This window comes from Urocampus carinirostris, chromosome 3 (assembly GCF_059441175.1).
Source record: "Urocampus carinirostris isolate Australia breed hairy pipefish chromosome 3, RoL_Ucar_1.0, whole genome shotgun sequence".
In the NCBI taxonomy this organism is placed as follows: domain Eukaryota; kingdom Metazoa; phylum Chordata; class Actinopteri; order Syngnathiformes; family Syngnathidae; genus Urocampus; species Urocampus carinirostris.
Genome location: NC_142351.1, coordinates 14,050,781 through 14,071,857, shown reverse-complemented (window position 1 = coordinate 14,071,857; position 21,077 = coordinate 14,050,781).

Genomic DNA, 21,077 nt, shown 5'->3' with positions numbered 1-21,077 from the left:
TTGTTACGTGACCATGTCACTGCAGTTTTTGTATAAGCACAGTTGACAGTACTTTGTATTTTCCGATGTGCTCTCTGACGTTGTTGAGCACTGTTTCATTTGTGACATGGGCTTTGTAACTGTTGCCCTAAAAGTATCTGTTGCATCGCATCTCCATGTTCTGGATTTTTCTTTCCTGCTTTGCTGCGAAGAGTCCAAGTCTGACATGCATAAAAGAAGATAGAAGTAACCAACGCTTGCATGAGTCTGATTTATTTTATTTCACTGCAGTGTTATTTTCTCTCCAGACAGGTTTAAGTCTGGTTAGTGCAGCTGTGGTTTGAGCTATTCTGGCCATGATTTCTGCTCATGTCCTCTTCTGATATGAAAGCTCCAAGAGATTTAGAATTAGTAACACATTTGAGCTCTTGGTGGTTCATGGGGATGTTTGTGGTGATACCTTGGGGGTTGTTGGTCATTAGTTTTGTAATACTGGATTGATGGTTTGTCCAGACAATTGACCAGATCTCTGATTTCTTGTCCTTCTCCTACCAGACCAGCAATATCATCAGCAAAGAAGAAGTTTGTGATGATATGTCCTCCAATACTGACTATACCTTCATGTTGGGCCTCTGCTTCGGTCATGATCCTCTCCAGGAAGATGTTTAATAACGTTTGAGAGATAATTCAGCCTTGTCTGATTGTTTACTTATCATTAATGCAATGCAGTCATGCTTTGCAGTACTTCCATGTTGTCAGCAGTATGTGACTTCCTTGGAATCTCACAGTGACATAAGTGTGACTAAAAAGGTTTTTGCATGACATGCAGACAAGACACTGGATTGGGTATCAATCACAGTGCTGAATTACGCAGTGTGGATGAGCACACTGCAATGTTACTATCTAACCTTTTGTGCATGTCTGAAATGTTGGAAAATGGGGGAGAAAAAGCATAGAGATTATTTTTTTTCAGATCTACTTTCCACTTTCAACTCATTTTTTTCATCCTTTTTTCAGGATACACGTACAAGGGAATAGGTAAAATATATTACATGGGTTTATGCAACATAAGGAAAAAGATAAATGTATTTTTGTCCTACCTTTTCTCAAAACTATTGAACTGAGTTTGTAGAAAGACTATTCAAATTTGAGCAAGTCTGTCTTTTAATCAAGCTTTCAAACCTCTATGGTAGTATTGTCATTCATGATTTTCAATACCTTCTAGCAAGGTTTATATGGAGCTTTATATTCCAACTAAAGTGCATCTAAATCACCAAACAGAATGAACACGCTCCATAAAGACACCTGAAATGTGATTAAAAAAAAGTAAATTCTGAAACCAATTGAGTTCATATTCATTTATTCGGTGTTCTTTTGCCAGTCTGAAGAAAGGTCTTGTTAAATATTTCTGTCTGTGTTCTTTGCTCTGAGATATATGTGCAGACATGCAAATTATCCCCAAAAATCTTGACCTATCAAGATGCTATATGGTTGTGGCGGGTCTTTATTTTGCCTTTTTAAGTGTTGTCACTACTGACTAAATGTCAACACTTTCATTTTTCGAAAATTACAATAACAATGTGACACTTGCCCACCAATATAGTATCGAGAGTGTTGCGGTTTGCATGCTGACTTCTGAACACCTACAGTACATTTTAGTTGATTCCGACAAGTCTGTCAAACTCAGTGCGTTTTTCAATATATTAAGTCGCCAAAACAACTTATTCATTTAGGGCAGTGGTTCTCAAATAGTGGGGCGCAGGCGTGTTTGACATCAGAAGTTTTGTTTTGTTTTCTTTTCACCTTTTTTAGAATCAAGTGCAATTGCAACTCCACTATACTAGAGAGTAATGGTGCTCTCATTGGAAGAGTGTTTTGTTAACATTTAGCCTCTACATAGCATATAGCACAGAGTAAAAGCATTGAGTATGAGGTGTCGACACGACTCAGAGTGGACGCTCAAGTGACCCCATTAAAAAAATTTAACACGAACGAGGAGACAGGCGGGAGGAGAGACGTGGTGAGGAGACAAACAAGTTTTCTCCTGAACCCGAAAGCTAAAACGAGGAAGTTTGGCAAAGCGTACGTAGCACTTTACTTCGACCCCGGGGTAAGACGAGCGAAGACCGATGTCTTTGCTATGTTAAAAATGTTTGCAGCGGGCTGCATGAAGCCAAATAAATTAATATCACGCTTTTTTCAGCGAAACGTAACAAAAGGCGGAGATTTGGCCTGGATGGAGGTGATGTGTCAACACCATTATCAAGCAATCATTGTTTTGTCGCCACCAATACTTTGCGATCACTTAAAAAAGATCGATTGATTGAAGATGCGCTGAGAGGGTTAAATGACTCGCTCCTGAAGCGCAGAGGGTAAGACAAATGTATTGCTGCCGCCTTTCCCCTATTTCACGTGATATGATTTGGTTTTCAAGAATGCCAAGCCCAAACCTACACCTTTGGTGCCAATTACGACTCCTACGTCAGAAAACCAGCGTTGTTGGCGTCCTATTATTGAGCAGGAGCGGAGAGTTGCATAGCCATCCTTGAAAAGGCTGTGTATTGCCAAACGTGGCGATTCATTCGTTTTGTCTTTGATTAAAAAAAAAAAGAATCACCACTCATTATTTTTTATTTTTTTGGTTTGCTTTTTGTTTTTTTGTTTTTATATTGTGCTCTTGAGTTAATGTCGATGCTCTGTCTCATCTCATCTCATTAGCTGCACCGCTTATCCTCAGTAGGGTTGCGGGAGTGCTGGAGCCCATCCCAGCAATCTTTGGGCAGTGGGCAGGGGACACCCTGAACTGGTTGCCAACCAATCGCAGTCGATGCTCTGTATGAATGCATTATTACTTATTGATTTCGTCATTTTATGTGTCAGTTGTTAGTCTTGCGGAGTGGCGGGAGGATTTCTTCTTCCAAGGGGGGCGCAACAGAAAATAATTGGGAAGCAGTGATTTTAGGGAAACAAAAGTAGAAATTGGAGCATAACCTAAAGGACCTAGTGCCCTAAAAATGCTGACATTTTAGTTTAATGGTAAGACATAATAGTTTAACGTCAATACAATAAATACTCAAAGATTGATCTGCCGATATATATTGACTTTTATCAATGAGATTTGATCAACATGGAGGTACTCGTACATTCAATAGAAAATGATGTTTTTCAAAATGTTGTCTCCCCTGTTTACAGTACAGCAGTCACCTCCTTTATAGCCCACAAAGGCGAGTAACATGCACGTTTCTCCATTTCAAAACAATCAAAAACAAATGTAGTGGAGACCGGTCGGTAATCGAAGAAGGTGTGGGTGAAAGGCGGGGAAAGTAAACCCCAATCCGAACGGGAGAAGACTAAGCACCACGAATGGCAGAAAGGGAAAACAAGTCGTTAATAATTTACTTGCAGTTCGACCTTTAGCTCTGGCCACTTGTCTAGAGCCGAGTACAATGTTGCAATGTTTTGAAACTGTCACGTGATCTTCCAAGTTGACAGGCTTTCAAATCTAAAGTGCATCTATCTGGTGAAAGAAAAGATGACTCTGTTCTCAATGTATTTAGCTTTTAAACAGTGTCACCTTACTAACTGTACCCACACCCAAGGGAGCGCACAATAGCACTTAAGTTCAATGTGGCATGTTCATGTTCATAGTTGTTGTACTTTTAGTGATCCACCTTGCTAGTGAGGCCACCACTTTGACTTTTTGATATTAAAACCTGATCCCCATAACTATTGTATTACCTTATTAAATGCAGGTGAGAGCGATGACCGTTCCTCCAGACTCTGGTTACAACCTAGGCATCTTGAGGGGGTACAGGGTTCGTACGGGTGCTTGAAATCGCTAAAAATGCTTGAATTTGAATGTATTTCCAAGGATTGAAAAGGGTTTGAATTTTGGGTGAAGTGCTTGTAAATGCGTGGAACTGTTGCCATGTTTTTCAACATGTCTGCCTAAAAATGACGCTGACAATGCTCTCTGGTGGCTTCGCTTTGACATTGCATTTTTTTTCCCCTGTTATTAACTGCGGAAGCTAGAGCTCTTGTTGGTGATAGGAATGAGTGGAGAGGTGTTGTAAAAGGAAAGTGGGATGTTAGGACGTGTTCTAAGGGACGGGCAGGGCACCTGTATGATGCGGCAGGGGTAAACCAGTGAAAGCTGTCGGGCCCTGCCGTTGAACAGAAGAGTATGTTGTGTCACCCTGACCCGAGTGACATGGCTGCTTTCTTGTGTCCCGTTTCATCTTGAGGGACTAAAGCATGACCAACTTGGGTGCCGAGGGGCTTAACTTGTTTGGGTGTTTGGGCATTCGGGTTGGTCCATAAATTTTTGTGTGTTTTTTGCTACTTTTTCCCTTTTTAAACTTTCTTTGTTTTTGTATGTGTTTGTCTTGCTGTTGATCACCCCTCTCGAAGGATATGACCATGGTAGATAGATAGATAGATAGATATTGACTGCAGCTAGCATTGATTTGCATCGTATTGCCCTATGAAGCGTCATGGCTCCCTACGGGTTGCGTCCAAGAGGACAGGTGCATTCACCATCGAAGCAGGCCTATGAAATGTGTATTAGTGGAAGGATTGCGTATCAATTATGGACATTTATTATGGGCCATGCATAAAAGTAAGGTAGCATTTCCCAGTGGTAAATTTTGATGGGAAGAACTTCCTGCAGCTTAAAATGTAATTTACATATGATCATTTTACCCAACACCTATATGAGGGGAGATTTCTCAAAAACAAATATATTCGCAGTTTAATCAAGATGGAAAAATCATGAAATGAAATGATCTGCATTTATATAGCGCTTTTCAAGTCAATGACTTCCCAAATCATGTGTCTTAATAAATGCAAACGCAAGATTAAAAATCACATGTAAATCGCAAATATATTTGTGGCTCTTTGGTTTTTATTCTTTTATTGGTTCAGGAAAAAATAGAAAGGTGGGTTTGAAATTCCTTAAAAAGTGCTTGAATTTGACCATGAAATGGGTGCATGAACCCTGTGCGTATCATTTTATTTGGAAATACTTTTGGAACGTAGGACAGTGACACTTTTCACATCTGATCTTAATTGAGAGTTTACTATGAAACCAATCAGTTTTTCTATGAAGTCTTGAATAAACAGACACAGCATTACAGAGCACAGCAAATATTAATTAAAGACAGATTCATTTTGCATTAGTCTAGTCGGAAAGTGATTAGACTAACTTTTTCATTGCCTGGCTTCTGTCTAATTAGCCTTTCCTTTACACCCCTCCAAGGTGCCAGGTAATTCTGACATTGTGCTTGTTGGTCCAGGCTAAAATGTAACAAATGAAGCATTGCGGCCGGGAAGTATACTTGTGTGAGTATGTCCGCAGAGAAAAAGAGTAGTGAGCAGGTGCCTGAATAATGGCTGAGTAATCAATGTCACAATGACACCCAATTCGAGTCCACTCGTTTTATCAGGCCTTTACTGTCAAAAGTGGTAGCATGCAAATAAACAGAATACAAGTCAATTCCCGTATTACTGAGCATTCTCGACCATTCTTTAATTTTTAGGTTCAAATCTACGAGCAAAAAACAAGATTGTCCTGCAGAGAGAGGCTCTGAAATAAAAGGTGCTTTGTAAACTGATTGGTATTTGAGAAATTACAACAATTTACTTGTATACAATGTCTGAAGTTGCTGAAACTTTAGTATCCCTCACAGAACTATTCCAAAACATTTTGCAATGTATGCAAAGTGGTTTACCAATCGCTGAACTATATTTTGCTTTCTCTTTTAATATCCCACTTTTACAGAACTTTGTGACCTCATAGTAATTTCTTACTAGGGCCTGCGCAGTGAAAATACGCCACAAAGATTCGTTTTCAGTCTACTTTTGATTATCCACCACAAATTGGCTTTTTCAAAGACTAAACATTGAAAACTCAAGTCACCATTCTACAATTTGACAGGGCCCAGCAAAAATGAGGAATTCTGAATTACATTTTTCAATAATGAAAAAAAGACCTTGTAAAAATATAGATCCATCCATCCATTATCTGCACCGCTTATCCTCAGTAGGGTCACGGGGGTGCTGGAGCCAATTCCAACCATCCTCAGGGGACACCCTGAACTGGTTGCCAGCCAGTCGCAGGGCACACAGGGACAGACAATTCGCTCGCTCATTCACACCTAGGAACAATTTGGACCGGCCAATTCAACTAGCATGCATGTTTTGGGGAAGTGGGAGGAAACCCACGCAAGCACAGGGAGAACATGCAAACTCCACACTGGAGGTTTGATCACATGACCTCAGAACTGTGCCGCACACGCGCTAACCACTGCGCCGCCGTGCTGCCCTAAAAATATAGAAAATGTCCTTAATTAATACAGCCCTTTACAACAATCCTTTCGGTATACCAGAGTGCTTTACAGTAATAACAAAGAAGCAATAAGTAACAACCGAATAAAAAAATATACACCACAAAAGACAATAAAAACAATAAATACATTAGTATCAAATAAGAAAATAAAAAAATAAAAAAACTATAATAAAAGTGTTCTTGTACTACTAAGTATTAAAAGCGATGCTGAAGAAGTGCATTTTAGCCTGTATTTAAAGAGGCCCAGGTCAGAAATAAGGCTCAACTCGACTTGAAGCTGATTCTAAAATTTTGGGGCAGCAACAGAGAAAACTCAGTCACCCCAGTATTAATATTTTGACCCGGGCACTTCCAGTTGGTCCTTGGACCTCAAAACTCTACCAGGATTGCGAATAGTTAAAAGCTTAAACAGGATCTCCGCACGTTTGACGAAGAGCGACAAAAATTGACACTCGTGAAGGACCCCGAGACGCACAAATAACGTATTATGGCTACAGTGTCGTAAAAAAAAGTATTTGTCCGTACCTGATTTTTGTGTTTTTTTTCGCTTGTTTCTAACTCACAAAGGTCTCATATCATCAAACCAATTTTAATAGAACTTAGAGACAACCCACGGAAACACAAAATGTGGTTTTAAAATGTGGTGACTGATGGATTTTAAGCACTTTTTTCTATTTTTTTTCTGGAATTTTGGATCGTTGCATGTCAATTGTGTTGGTGAGATTTTGTAGCCTATTTCACTTTGTCTAACAGATTCAATTTAAGTGATTTCTTGATTTAACACATCATGGCAATCAATTTTGGGTGTGGCCGGTTGAATTGAACTCATATTTCCCAAAACTGTGGTTAGACACAGTTACTTTGTGATTTAACAGGGGAATCAATTACTTTTTCACATAGATTTTTTTGTGCCTTTATAAATTGAATAAACAATTCTAAACTGCATTTTGTATTTCTTTTGATTGTCTCTGTGTGATATTACAATTGGTTTGATGATCTAAAACCTTTGGGAGTGATAAATATGCAAAAAACACAGTATTCAGGTAGAGGGCAAATACTTTTTCATCTCCTAAAATCTGGAAATGATCTATGAATTTTCAATATCCTATTTTGGATAATTTTTGTACATTTACTGGGGTAATTCTGTTGCTGCTCTGTCTTAAATGACTCATCAAACCTAGACTAAGCCATTGCAAGGTTTGTGCAATCTTTTCTTTTTGCTTCTCCACAAAAAACATAATGGTTGATAACTCACAGGTGCAAGGTCCAAAAAAATTGTTGACAGTCAAGATCTGAAGTTATCAAATTGACTATTTTGTAAAACCCGTGCAAACCTATCGATGATTTAAAGTTTCTATTTTTACATCTTGATCTATTGCACGAAGGCTGTTGAAAGGATCCAGGTGAAAATTGTCACTAAAGCCTAAACATATAGACGATGCATCAAAAATCCCGACCTTTCAAAAGTTCTGCAACGTCCAAAATACAGTGTTGCAGTTAAATTTCTGTAAACTTGACCCAAATCCTCGAATCTACTCGATACTTCCCACAACTGATGTGCATCTTACGACACCCCCAAACTTATACTTCATCGTAGTTCTAGTGGCACCTACTGGTGAAAATATAGGGTAAATTTTTTAATGATTTTGTCGGAGCAGATTAACTGGATCCACACATCTTTTTTTAAAAAGAGGGATTAATAACTCAGAATGTCATAAAAAGGTTTGCCTATACAGACGCCGCCCTACTTACGAACAAGATGGGTTCCGGACGATCGTTCGTAAGTTGAATTTGTTCGTAAGTTGCTTCCGTGCTATATTTGGTATGTTTAAGGTTCATAGAAGTATGTTTAAGGCTTGTTTAAGTAACCTGTATTGTTTGGTACTAAAGAATAAACATTTTGATAAAATAATATGCTCTAAGGATAAATAAAGTTGAGTTTAACCTACTTTTGCAATCCAACCATTTTCTCAACCGCATCAAGCTTTTATATCCCACTTTTATTTCAAATGAAACGGCGCGCCTCTTCTTTACACTTAACACCAAACATATTGAATGAATAAATGAGATATTAAACAATAAAAATGTAAAACTTCTTGGCGCGCTGGAGATACAGTATCGAATGTTTACTCAAGAACTTGGAAGTAGAAGACTAATTTCTTCTTCCAGGTGGATGGTGGGTGACCTCTCACACCGCAACGCCGCAGAAAGAAGCACTACAATAAATGTCCTGTACTCGGAAAAAGGTGCACACAATACAAAATCTAACTTACAGCAATGTCCGGATATTTTTCAATATCCCGGAAAAAATGTTTATATCTACCGTTTTACGTAAGTCGAATGGCCGTAAGAAGGGCAGCGTCTATACTCTCTCAAGACTAGGGACAAAAATCTGGGGAAAAGTTTTTACCTATTAAAAAAGTACATGGTGGAAGGGGTCTTCTAATTTGCTCTTTGATATGTGCTTTGCCACAAGACTTTTTCCTGTTCTAATGAAGCAGTACCCCCACGAGATGGTATCCAGAGTTGACCCTTAATTGCTGCTTGCAGCTCTAAATTCCAGTTTGTTCTACCTGCATTTGCTGATCATAGGCAGCAACAAAAAGTGCAACCTTAAAATCAATACATCAAGCTGTTGGTTGTCAAATTTGTTAAACTGAACAACAGGCAGCTGCTCATTTCTACATTGATCCAAAATAAAAGCGAGTAGAGAAAACAAGAACTGAGGATGGCAGAAGAGCCAAACCTGTTTAAAGAAGATGGTCGTAGCTTAAACAATAAATACTTGAGCAACCACAAACAATGTTGTAGACATTTAAGAATTGAGCGGGCTTTGTAATTACCGGTAAGAAGGTTGTAACATTTCTTCCCCCAGAAGAGATGCACTTGCCAGCAGGGCAGGAAGTTTAGACTTCCCTTCAAAATAATGCTTACCTTGCAACCCAACCATGAATAAGTAAAAGGATGAATGGTTGTTTGAAATTTGATTAGATCAAGAATGTACTCTGATAATTATAGAAACATCAATTGTCTGATTCACTTATTTGTAGAATTTTCTTTTCAAAGCTATGGTGTGAAACATGGGTTGCAGGGCAAGCTGATAAGGCCAAATAATGAAATCTCTATTTTATCTGTCCATGTGGTTCATAAGTGTCTAACTGAATCCCATTAGGGCTGCAGCTCTCCATGTTTTAGAACCGGGGTTAGCAATGTATGGCTCGTGAGCTGGGTGTGGTGTTACTTCTTTTATAGGCGCACCTAAAGCCTTCAATTTTTTTTCAAAAGCTGACCATGCGGCTTATAATAGGGTGTGCTTTAGATATGGACCAATATTGAGTTGCAACAGGTCTCACAACTATGATAAGCAGCCGCTGACTCGATTTTCCTTCATAGAAGTATTGTGCGGTGCATTCTGGGATATATATATACACCTGTGTGTCTATCGGTCACTTTTGGCTAAAGTTATTCATAGGTAAAGGAGACAGGTCCTTTTTAGCATTTACAGACTCATATAGGCTAAAGCATGGCAAAACAAAACCTGCAATTAGCCGAACAAGATCTGAATCACAAGTGAGTTAGTCTATGGCCTAGAAACATTATTATTTTTTTACTAATCTGTATTTGTAAATTGGAATTATGGAGCTAAACTAACGGCTAGCAACAAGCAACGTCCATCGATGCAGAGATGCTTTTCAGCGGATTTTTTTTTTTCTAATTTGTTGGCATTATCGCGTGTTTCGGAGTACGTAAATATTTTACACTGTTGGATTTACAACACTCACGGATGGAATGGGACCATGGTTGCGTATTATCATCAAATGTGATGGCTGCAAGAGCTACCCAGGCTTTATATTTTTGGGGTATCATACTGATTGTGATGGTTCTGTGATGAGTATGTTTTTAAATGGTCAGCATATCTTGAATCCCAAGAGTTTAAGCTTTCCAATGATATGTGGCATGACATATTTCAGTGACTAGTGACATCTGTATGTGTCAGAGACACGTATTTGCTTCTTAACAACGGAATGCGAAGGGGTCAATAAAGTTTGACTGACCTGTCAGACCATTTTGTTGACGTTCCTACTGTAGCACCTTGTAGTCTGATGTGCCTTATGTATGGAAAATGTATGTATGATGTGCCTTAAAGTGCAGAAAATACGGTAAAATGATTAATCCCTCAGCCCTACACATACGTCACACGACACATTGGGTATTTGTATATTGGATTCCTTTTTGCTTTATTATTGTATTGTTCTCAGCGAAGGGATGCTGCTGGAAATGTGAATTTCCCTGCGGGGATGAATAAAGTATCTATCTATCTATAAGCCCATTGTTCGTGTAGTGTAGGTGGGAAATGATCGCCACTCCTCACCACGTTTTAACCTTGTATCCGTGATATGGCAGACTGGGAGTTCACACTCTAGCCATCGGAGACAACTTCCATCTGCGATTAATGGCTTGCATGGCACAACGGACATGAAGTCAGTTAAAGCTGGTGTGTCGTCACCATGATTGCGAAGCTGTTAGGTTCTGCTTTGATCAGAGCGTTTAGTGATCGCTCCCCTTTTAACCTTTGTCATGACACACTTCATCTGCACAAAGAAGAGAAATACAGCATGTGGGTTTAGAAGGGAGGTCAGCTTGTTGCTATGAGATGGCGGCCCCATGACAAACAATGTGCAGTGTTTGTTTTTAGTGCCAAGAGTTTCTATTTACCCACAAAACAAACAGGGTAAGGTTGTGGAAAAGGGAGAAGGCCATGTTTTAGGGCAGACTGGTTTCACTCACAAAGGGTGGGGGATCATTTTGGGTTTGTCTTGTCACAAGGGAATTTCAAGTAGCTGGAGAATGCACAGGGCAGTTGAGATTGGTGAAGTGTTCAAGTGCCATGATGATGTGTGTCACTTCACCTTGGTCTGATTTGTTTCCCCAAAGTAAACCCAAAAGTTGAGCAGTCAAATATTTTGCTGTCATAGTGTTGTCTTTGACATAATGGATTTGCGTGTGTTTACTAAACCTTACAGATTGTGGTGCTCCCTCTAAATTGCACGCTTTAGCACGAGGTGTCGGAGATTTTTGTTTTTGAATCCAGAGGCGAAAAAAAGCCCTCAGAACTGTAATATTCTTTTGTGGCATTTTAAAGGGACACTTCGTAATATTTGACCACAATATCTTGCTGTATTGTGGAGTGCAACCAAAAAAGGGGTGACAAAGCACAAAGAGGAATACAAACTATAAAGACCACTTCCATCCATTGTCTGCACCGCTTGTCCCCAGTAGGGTCACGGGGGTGCTGGAGCCCATCCCAGCTATATTCGGGCAGTTGTCAGGGGACACCCTGAACTGGTTGCCTGCAAGTCGCAGGGCACACGGGGACAGACAACTCACTTGCTCATTTACACCCAGGGACACTTTGGACTGTCCAATTAACCTGACATGCATGTTTTTGGAAACTGGAGTGCCCACAGGAAACCCATGCCAGCACGGGGAGAACATGCAACCTCCACACCGGAAGGTTTGATCCCATGACCTCAGAACTGCGCTAACCACTCAGCCGCCGAGCCACCCAAGACCAAACTTTACAATTTAAAACAGTAAATAAAAACATTTGCCCGGCCTTTCACAAAGTTTCTGTTTTTTTGGAGTGCCCGTAGCAGCAAAATTGCACACTTTAATGTTGGCCCTCTCTAGGTGAGCCTCATGTTTAAGTACGTATTTCTTGACCTACGAGTATTCATAAAATGCATGTTTATATGACTGTTAATGTGTTTCATAAATTGCATGTTTATATGACGGTTAATGTGTTTTGGGTCATTATTTAAATCAGTATTGTATTTAATAATGAATTACACGTGTTATTTTTACAATTAAGAAGCGCTAAATAATATGCAATGTCCTTTGAGGCTTTTATTCCCCCACACAAATACTGCCTTTTTGTTTATTTGATACCTTTTGGAGCTCATCAAAGAGTTAAAATGTAATGTTATACAAATTTTGAGTGTTTATCAGGACTTTTTATATCCGTTTAAGTTGATAAAAATAAAGTTTTTCTGTACCATTAATAATAAGGAAAACAGAGAATGTTCGGGTAGAACTTGTTATTGCAATATCAAGTTGTCAAAATAAAAATGATTTGAGGTGTGGTTCTAACTCTACGAATCCCAAATATTCACATCTGTTAATTTAGCAGCTTTAGATCGGTTTAGATCATAAAAATGTACAAAACCAAACCAAATTATCATAAAAATGAATTATCTGGCCGATTGTTGTATTTGGGTATCATAAAGTATGAATCTGTACATATTGATTTACTTAACACTCGGGAGGACGAACTGCATTAGATTCAGATATGCTTGATAGTCATTTTGGTACACGTTTATACGGATCGGAATGTTGATACTATCCCACTACACAGTTTCAGCACCATGAAAAAAATATGGGTATGTGAATAGCAGAAAAATAAGTTTGGCTTTATAAATACTGTACATTAATGCAAAAAGAGTATTTGACAATAAATATGTGGTAGAGAGGACTGACAGTAATAAGATGTGTGACTTGAGTGTAGATAGCCACTGGATCAGTGGTTTATTTATGAATAAGTACAAAGTCAAGTCAAGTCATGTTTATTTGTCCAGCCCTTAATCACAGAGTCTCAAAGGGCTGCACCGACCACAGATTATTGCAAAACACAGACTATAATTACACCATCCCCTGATCTAAAACCTACATGAGGGCAAGGAAAAACTCAAAAACCTCGACATGGCGAAAATGAAGAAACCTTGAGAAGGGACCGGACATGAGGTAATCCCCCTTCCAGGATGACCAGGCTGCAATGGATGTTGCAATAATAGACAGATATTGTCAACATAAAATATAAGTTATTCATATGCTATAGAATAGAAGTGTGTTTTAAGCCTAGATTTAAACAGTTCCACTGAGGTTGCAGATCGAATCTCAGGGGGAAGAGCATTCCACAGCACTTGCGGATCTCTTCTTGGCTCTTGGGATCACTAGTAGACCAGCATTTTCAGAGCGAAGGCTCCGGACTGGAATGTAGGGGGAAATTAAATCCAAAAGTCCAAGTTCATGCATGATTTTGCCGAAAGTAGTAGTTAAAAGTTGTGAAGAAAGCGGCGATGTAATGAAAGCCTCCTTTTTCATGAAAATAAAGTACCAGGAAACTATTTAATGAAATCGCTTTATGCTTTTGCGTTGTAGGGCACTTTGCCATGTTTGCTGGAAATTGGAACTAAAATTGACACATCTAATTATAACCAAAGTGATCTAACTACACATATAACATTGATCACCTCATGCTCACTGTGGCTTTCTCACTCTCTCCCACTGAGGGTGGCAGCCAATAATACAGTTGATGGCGGAATTGAACAACACGGAGCGTGCTCCATGTCTTTGCCTGTTAATTAAATGCACGCACAAAAATGCGGTGGAGAGGCTATTGAAAATTCAAACACATACACGCATGCACGCAGTCTCTTTAGAGGCTGAAAGCATTTCCACTCAACAGCCGTGCTAATGCTCCGCTCTTTTACTTTGCAGAGCCGCCCCTCCCCTCTCTGATGCCATGATCAAACTGCAGCCTCTCCCCCTTAGGAGACACACATGCACCCCTCGCATGCCTCCACATACAAGCACGCATTCTCATGCACCCGATGCTCTGTTCTTGCTTGGATGGTCCGGATCGTACTGGTTATAGTTTCAGCGGAAACATCAGAATCGGTAACGTTAGAACGATCGAGTTGGATCAATTTCTTTGTGTGGGGGTCAAAGTTCTCTTTGCAGCCTGAGCTCTGCTCTGATTGGCTGTTGAAAGGTGAAATTAAAACCATAGTAAACTTTTGACCTCAACATGCTCAGGAACGCCCATCACTGTAGCAAGAGCTCCCGCCCATTGCTTTCCTATATGCCCCTCCATTTCCGGTTATCCCATCATTTCTTTGGGTTTTCTCTTGCTTGCAGTGCAAAAACATCCCACCCCCTTAACCGCTCGCCCTTATTCTGCCAGGCTCCAGCTGTATTTTGCTGTTTCTTTATCCCCAATGATTTTTTTCTTGCTGCATATACAGTAGTCTACTGTGCGGGGAGGGAGGGAGCAGGAAAAGGATAGGGGGAAGGGGGTATAAAGAGGGAGGAGACAAGCATAGAGGGGGATGGGTGTAGAGACCGAGGGAGCAAAGCGGCAGAGGAAGACATGGGGAGAGAAGAGCAGGAATGTTCTTGAACGTGTGCCATACTCACAGTAAAGAAAATCCGAAGAGGAGCAAATGTACTAATAGACCCTGCAAGCACCACTTTGACTGCTCTGCAGCGGGGCGGGAAGAGTCCATTCTTTCTGCCGATTGTTTCTCTCATCACACATCAAAAACACCTTGGGGGGGCTCTGGTTTGTGCAGATTTCGTGAGCTGTGCATGCTCACACTATATCTGCTCTACGTCAATTAGGAGCAAAAAAAATACCCATCGCCCTCTCGTCAACCACAGGAACATTATTTTCTGTTATTAACTATGACTTCATTTCCAAATGACAATTCAATATAGTAAAGCAGCAGGAGGTGGTGGAGAAGGCATTTGGTTAAGACATGAGGCAGTGGATGTCGGCAAGTTAATCAAACTGTGTCGGAGGAGCAAAATGGGGGCATGCAGCACAGGAGCAAGACGCTTGCTTGAGCGCACGAAGAGCCGAATGAGGCTGCTCTAGTGCTTCCCGCCACACATTGAAGTCTTCGGGAAGTTCGGAGGATCATTTTCTTTTCTTCTCACTTCGGTCCTTCAGTTAATTACCTGGGCCACGAGAGTGAGTACTAGATACCACGCATGCACCCACTCAATGAAGTGAGGGTTTGCACCCACGCTGTCTTTAAAATCGGAAGAACTTCCGAACCATACAAATCTCTAGATTTGATAAAAAAAAGGTTTGATAAAGCCCTGCGCAATGCTAACTAAAAAAACACGAACAATGAGATCTGAAAACATTTATGACGCCCTTCTAGAGGAGAAATTAGTCAGTTTTTGCCGGTAATGTATCCGATGCATGCACCAAACCCATGTCATTTCAACCTTTTCACTCACAAATCAAATCCTACATTTTTATATACAATTTGAATAGCAGTGGAAGTTATCTATCACAAATGCTACATCATCATTGAAGTCATTGGCAGGCCGCTGGAGTTTCCTTTAATCTTTTGAGGATTGATGACACTCGAATACAATTTAGTCCGTTACCGCAGCAACCACCAATGTCAACAACACAAAAAGACGACGTTTCACGCCCATCTTGCAATCTGGCCCTATTCCCCACAGTATGGTTGCCCTGGCGCCGTCGTCTAGGGTCACATTTCGCGCTAAGCATCAGTAATTCGCATTTTATTTCGGTGCAGTAGTAAATATGTGCTCGTCTTTGTAATGGCCATTTCTGTAAATGAAGTTTTTGGATGTCAGGTCAGGAAAAAAATGGAGGGGGGATTTTCATATTGTACACACACACACGTATATATATAGCATTTTGTTTTTCACTTGGAAATTTCGTCTCAAACTTGACCAATTTTTTTCTTGTACCCTCTAGAGCTGTGACGTCATTGGATGAACACAAGACTTTTAAAATGGCAAATCCCATTAACACAACATAAGAGGCAGCTTCGAAACAGACAGCGATTGTAGTGAACAACAATGGCATACAGATCATTTCTGCTTGGAGAAATTCGAACTTTGCTTACCCTGTTGTGGGTGACTTGTGACCGTTTTGTCAGAGTTGCTTAACTTGACCTCCAAAAGCTGCCCGAGATAAGTTTACCTGCCTCCATTAAAGCTTGCGTTCCTTCTTTGCCTTCGCCAATTTTTTAGTTGGCAATTGTGGCTTTTCATTTTTTCGCCGCCTGTCTCGCAGTTGCTATAGCTAGCTTCCCATTGTGTCGGAGCTGCCTATGGCTTCCAGTTTAGTTTGCTCCATGTTAACCTAATTAGCAGCAGGCTACCCTGCTGTGTGCATTGGTTTAGCTCTACGTGTGTTATGTCTGCCAGTTAGCCCTTTTTTGACCTCTCGCCCTTTGTTGGATTATTCAGAAAAACTACTGAAACTTTGCTTAAGACTTTCCTAACCTCTTTAACTAATTAACATGTAAAACAATATGGTGAGTGACTAGATTGGGTGCCGGTGTTCTTCACATGACATCACACCTCAGTAAGTCAAAGATGAGAAAGACTGTCTTCAACCTGCATTATCACGGAAAATAATTTGAATTGACCCATGATATATATCTTATGTAAAAACCTTGAACTGTTTTCTCACGTTTGCATGTTTAACAGCTTGGATATACCTTTAAGTAACTATTGCTCCAGTTTGTAGTGACGGACACCTGGGTTTGTGTGGGCAGTTGTGCATGTTGCTATGCCCTCTTCCTGCCTGGTTGCCATGTGCTTTTGTCTGTGGGAGTAATGGATAGCAGGCAGGCAGGCAGGTAATGGGATTTAGATGCGCCACTGAGTGTGTGTGAGTTTGTTTGTGCGCACACAGCTGTATTTTTGTGTGTTTTCTACCTATGTTCCGTCCGCCCTGTTAAACTACTCCCACCATACATCAGACTTTCGACCAGGGTTACTCAAACCTATTTTCCATTTCTGTCAATGGGAAAAATAATTTCAGTTTACACCTTGACTGTGGCATGGTTTGCCTTTATGTACCGTAAATTCCGGACTATAGAGCGCACCTGATTATAAGCCGCACCCACCACATTTTAAGAGGATAACCGCTTTTGTACGTACACAAGCCGCACCTGTATATAAGCCGCATACGCCCACATTAAAACATGTAACACAATCACGAAACTAACCCAAACCCGACTTTGAATCCCGCTATGGTAACACAGTCCAAAACCAACAGCCGGCAAATTGAACGTAAAATGATACCGGTACTTAAGATATGATGCAGACCTGCAGAGTCCGGGTCCCGTTGAAAATAATCCAAGGAAAAAAATGTATATTTCCAAAGGTAAGGGTGGGAAAAATATATATCCACTATTGTCCGCTGCGTCCACAAACACGTCTTGTATTCGCCCCTTCTGTTTGATTCGCCCGTGGAAAACATATCAGAATAAGTCTCTAAAATAAATACATTACAAAATTATACAGTTCAAAGCTTTAATAATATTATAACTTTCATCCCAAACCGTGTCTGTGAAGGGTAGCAAAACGCTACTAGGAACACGCTCGCAACTCAGGGAAACGGGTCTGTTATAAAAACAATACGGTACTTGTAAAAATCATGGTAAACCGTGCTCAACCTCCTCCTTATAACTGACGTCATTAAGGTTGTCTTCCCCAGTATGGGAAAGAGACTTTGTCATATAGACAACGTCCTACGCTCCTTTAATCAAAAACACACTGGCAACACACTCGCATATATTCCACCGGTCTAAATCTTACCTTTTGTACTCAAGCGGCTATTAGAAAAAATACATAAATTGGCCGCATCACTGAATAAGCCGCAGGGTTGAACATTTGGGAAAAAAGTAGCGGCTTATAGTCCGGAATTTACGGTATTTATTGCCATTCGAAATGTGATTTCTTAAAAATCTTACCAAGTACGCAGAGGAGGACTGGGCAAATTACATCCCACCAGCCTTTTTTTCAAAATGATTTCCCTAATAATACACTTTTCACTTTTTGATTCCAGACCCAAATTTTCATGTCCGAGCATCCTAAATATAAAACAGGAATTTTGAAGAATTCTGGTTTTGAAAGTGATAACTCAACAAACTTTATTGGGTGATGAGAAACACTTAATAAGTGTTCAGGTTTATGTTTGTGTTTACATAGTTTGACAAAACCCGAATGTTGCATGATATTGAGGCTTTTCATGGGTTATTTAAAAATTTAAAAATTGATGCTTTTGCTCGGAATAAGAGTAACTTCTTGCTTTCCCTTGTTTAAAATACTAGATGAAGTTGGCTTATATGGTTTTAGAGCTCAGACCAACCTGCTTTTGACCTTATGTTGAATGTCTTCCAAGATTTTCCTACCCTTAATATAATTAAAATGTGTAGAATTTAACAGAATTAATCTATTTTCAAGCATATCTGTTTAACTCTGTTGACTAAGCATTTTAAATTACCATAAATTCCGGACTATAGAGCGCACCTGATTATAGGCCGCACCCACCACATTTTAAGAGGAAAACCGATTTTGTACTCACACAAGCCGCACCTGTATATAAGCCGCATGTGCCCACATTAAAACATGTAACACAATCACAAAATTAGCCCAAACCCGGCTTTGAGACCCGCGATTGTAACTGAATATAAAGTACAAAGTCCAAAACCACAGCCGTCAAAATAAAGAAAATGATACCGGTACTTAACGTTTGATGCAGACCTACAGAGTCCGGGTTCCCGTTGAAACTAATCCAAGGAAAAAAAGTCTATATATCCAAAGGTAAGGGTGGGGAAAATATATATCCACTATTGTCCGCCACGACAACAGGTCTCACTCACCTTTACCCCACTTCCCGTCAGCCCGCGTTTGCTCTGCCCCTCTTTTTGAATTCGCAAAACATATCAGAATAAGTGTCTCAAATAAATACATTACAAAAATATACAGGTGCAAATACATATTATACATCGGTTACACATATTTACAAAGAAAGACGGTACACTGAGAGAGTTTTCAAAGCTTTAATTGTAAAATTCTAACTTTCATCCCAAACCGTGCTTGTGAAGGGTAGCAAAACGCTACTATCAACACGCTCGCAACACAGTAAACGTGTCTGTTTAAAAAAAAAACACCGTCCTCATCTTCCTCCTTATTACTGACGTCATCAAAGTCTTCTTCCCCAGTATGGGAAAGAGACTTTGTCATGTAGACGTCATCCCACGCTCCCTTATTCTAAAACACGCTAGCAACAAGCTCGCAAAGTGAAGTTTACGTGCATTAGCTCTGTTTCCTTCTTTATCGAAATGCTCGTTTGATTTTAGCTTGAAAGCTACGTCATGTGCCTTTCTTTTTGCAATTTGCATGATGAGGATATGTCTACGCTAATTTAATTTGTGCTCAAGCTAAGAAGTTGCCGTCTTCCTCGGTGCATATATTCCACCGGTCTAAATCTTACCTTTTGTACTCGAGCGCCGCTGGTGGCTGTTAGAAAAATTACATAAATTGGCCACATCACTGAATAAGCCGCAGGGTTGAAGGTTTGGGAAAAAAGTAGCGGCTTATAGTCCGGAATTTACGGTAACTTGATTCGTTTTGGGGTAAATGAACAATTTCAGATATTTTTTGTGTAGATATAGGCTAGACAACTTGATTGTTTAAATAAGATTATGATTGATAAAGATGACGGACCGACTGAAGCAGTGTTTCAATTCTCTGTTTTTGTTCTGCCTTCATAGGAAAGGTAAAAAAGGAAAGTGTGATTTTATCTGATTGGATGTGGATTTGGACGAGCACCTTTTTTTTCCAGTCTGGAAAGACACAGTAGCTTTCGTTCTCCAAGAATCAAAGGACCATAGAAGTCTCTGATAGCGGCCGCCACAGTTGCTAGATAGGCTGTATTTTTTGTTTCTTTTTTATTGTTATTATTTTGTGCAAAAAACATGGTAGGTCTTCCTAGTGCATGTATTCTCTGGGCTCTGCTGATGGCGTCGGAGATGAGAGATGATGAGTCTCGATCTTATCGGGGTTTCTCCCTTGTTATGGATGCTGTCTTAAACGTACTCACACAAGGAAGCATCATTTCCTTTATGAAGCGTCATCACGTGGCAAAATATGTCACTGCACGAGTTGTTGTTGTTGAAAACTTGCACTTTGATGCCTGTAAAGTGTGATTGAAAAATCAGATTGAAGTTCAACTATTGGTTGAAAACACTCCTATTAGCGCTCGTTTTGTGTACCACTCTGCAGCGTACATTGTTCAGCAACACAGTTTGGCCGCAACAAACTACTTAAATGAATGCAAGCACATTGCTGACTTGTGTTTATGGCCTTTTTTCCCCTCTATCCATACAGTTCTATCTATCTATACAGTTCCTTTTTGAAGACGCTTTATTGTGTCTGTATAAAAAGAAGCTAGTCTGTAGGTCATTTCCATCCAGTTATTTGAAAAAAATCATAAATGCAAATCAAATGTTCTCTGGCTGCTGGTGGGCAGTGTTGAGTTTGTATAGCGCGGTGAATTGGTTCAGGTCTAAAACTGTATTGACTCAACTGTTAAAATAAACCAGTTAACACATTCAGTGCCAAACATAAATATTCACTTTTCCCCATTGTTTGTGAATAAATGTATTGTGTTTGGAAAAGATCCCTTGTCATCCGTGACTATTATATGAAGGGTAGGTGACTAATGTAGGCTGAATGATAATGTAGCATTAAATTGTAAAACAAAGCAAAAAATTTGAAGCTGATCCAAACAGAAAGTCTGGATCCGGCCCCCTTCGAAAGGAAGTTATTGTACATTAAGGTCATTCCAAGTGCTTGATTGAGTTGACACTTCTGTTCATATTTTTAAAATACAATACGGATTTACGAGTGTGTTCTGTTTCCTTGTTCCTCTTTGAGGTTGATTTCAGGCACTGCTTTCCTGCTTTGACAGGGGTATCACGTACACATAACTTCTATACCTCACAGTATTTATAAAATGTTCTATGTAAAAATATTTGAATAAGTGACGAAGGACAAAGCATGTTGAATGTTGAATAAGTTACAATATTTAAAACTGTTATTTTGGGTCATCTTCCATGTGTTTGTG